Below are 2820 nucleotides of genomic sequence, written 5' to 3'. Positions count from 1 at the left end.
TTGATTAAGTAAAAAAAGTTTCAAAGTGTTAAGAGGCACATAGGCTTTATGCAGGGCACGATTTGCTTGAGACAAGGTTGAAGATGTGCAAGCTGGCCTTTATTTGCAGAGAATAGGCGGAAAGCACGGACATCACCATTATAAGGTAATTGATCTGTGTGACATGACGCAGCTGATAATGCATGTGCATGCATGCCGGTAGTTTGCTTGATTTGCACCAAAGAATATTATTCTTATCCGCGCTTTCGTTCTGGAACAAAAACAACTTAGTTAAGGAAAATTGCACTTGCATCTTACCAAAAACGAAATGCATTCATTTTATTTGATATGCACATTAAGGAGCACCACATAGTAATTGCAAACAGCAAAAAATGGAACTGATGCCGCGAAGTCAGTAGCAGAGTATACAGTGGACTCCACAATTTGTGCTACTAAAATGGTAGCAGTGGCAACAAAGAGAAACCTAGCAGCATTCTTGAAAAAAGACCAAATAAACTGCTGTTATGAAAACATATGCCCTGCTTGTATGCTGCAAAAATTGCCCATTCTTAATTTCCACTGGAGAAGATTCAGTATTCTGAAAAGCACTGCTAACTTAGCAGTGGTAAAATTTCTAGCAATGCTAGAATCTATTTGATCATAGAAGATATCTACTACATGGCGACAACTAAAGCGTGGCCATGTAAACCAGTACCTTATCAGGAATGTAATAAAGTAGAATTTTATCGGACGGTCCAAGAATATGGCAAGCGTAAAAACGAATTTTTTTTTGATAGCAAGCAATAAAAGTACACACGTAGTTGCAGGTGCTGTTTAGGAAGTACTTATCTGACTTCCAATAAGCGCAATGATAGTGTTTCAAAGCCCTCTGTTACTTCAAGTGCTAATATCAAACCCGGGATTTACATTTTTTTCGCCTCGGAAAGGTAGAACAAAGCAGGAAAATCCGCAACACCATTGAATAATAGTAAGTATGCACCCCAAAATCGACTAGGAATATCGTTGAAGAATTAGTGAACTCACTCTTATGAAGCGTAGAAATGTGTGCGTTTAAACCTGCTCGACTGGAGAAGGCTTTACTACACATCTGGCAAGTGAACGGCTCCCTTCCTAAAAGTTGTGTAAAAGTAATAAAAAGCAAATTGCAGCTAAGTATTCGGACATGAGCATCTGAATGTAGCATGGGATATGTACATACACATCACTTTACTCACTTTCATGAACTACAGAAATGTGTGCGTTTAAATTACATCGTTGCGTGAAGGATGCACCACAAATCTCGCACGTGAATGGTCTCTTCTCTGAAGGTAATATTAAAGTATTAAATTGCAAAATGTATTTGTGAATCAGAAAATGCGCATTAATATGTTGATCAAAGCTATCACATTAGAATTGATTAACCCACTCTCATGAACCGCAGAAATGTGTCTGTCTAAAGCGCCTCGACGGGAGAAGGCTTTACTACAATTCTCGCAACTGAACGGCCTCCTTCCTAAAATTAATGTGAAGGTAATGCAAAGCAAGGCGTGGCTAGACATTAAGAAATAAATGTCCGAAGGTAGACTAAGACAGGTACATAAACACCACTGAACTCACTCTCATGAACTTCAGATATGTGTGTGTTTAAATTACATCGCTGCATGAAGCAGTTACCGCAAATCCCACACGCGAATCGCCTCTCCTCTAAAAGGCAACGTAAAAGTGGTAAAAAGCAAAATGCATTTGCAAATCAGGAATGTGTATTTAAGTGGTGATCAAGGCAATCATACTAAAATTAATAAACCTACTTGCATGAACCACGGAAATGTGTGCGTTTAAACGCGTTCGACGAGTGAAGGCTTTACCACACTTCTGGCAAGTAAATGGCTTCCTTTCTAAAGGCAGTGTAAAGAAATACAAGGCGAACTGCAACTAAACAATAAGAGATAAGTATCTGAAAGTCGATTGAGATAGGTAGTTACAAATCACTCCACTCACTTTCATTAGCCGCAGAAATGTGCGTGTTTAAATTACATTGCTGCGTGAAGGATACACCACGATTCTCGCACGTAAACGGTCTCTCCTCTAAGGGTTATGTTAACGTAATAAAATGTAGTGTTTTAGTGCAGCAGAAAATGCGTACTTATATGTTGATCAAGTCTACCATAACAAAATTAATTAACTTACTCTCATGGACCAAAGTAATGTGTCTGTTTAATTGGTTTGAATAGGAAAAATGTTTAATGCATTGCGGGCAAGTGAGTCTCCTCCTTCCTAAAAGTGATGTAAAAGCAGTACAAAGTGAAATTCATTTAAATATCAGGAATGATATTTTTAGAACCTGGTCAAGATTAGTATTTTCAAACTACTTAACTCACTCTCATGAAACGCAGAAATGTGTTCTTTTAAAAGGACACGACGAGAGAAGAATCTACCATAATTCTGGCAAGGGAGAAGGTTTTTTGCATTGTTGGTACCTAAACACAATCCATCAAAATATACAAAAAATTAGGTCCTTATCACTGAAGTTAGCCCACTCTCATAAACCTTGAAAGCGTGGCGGTTCAAAGTGCTGCTACGCAAAAAAGCCTGTTCATAATGTTGGCACTTAAACAGCCTCCCTTTTAACATATAGCAAAGGTATTTACAATAAACGCGAAATGTCGGCATAAATTTATGAATGGCTACAAAATGATTAATGGAAGCATTATGTTAAAATGGCTAAAATGCCCTAAATATGTAAGTAGAACAAATTCAGTTGTTCCGTAAATCGACTAACCATGGGTGCAACAAAAGCCCACGAGGCGCAATGTAGAGGGATGGAAGGATTCCCTTCTAATT

Source organism: Echinococcus granulosus (genome assembly GCF_000524195.1).
Source record: "Echinococcus granulosus chromosome Unknown EG_S00375, whole genome shotgun sequence".
NCBI lineage: Eukaryota > Metazoa > Platyhelminthes > Cestoda > Cyclophyllidea > Taeniidae > Echinococcus > Echinococcus granulosus.
Note: the sequence above shows the minus strand (reverse complement) of the source record.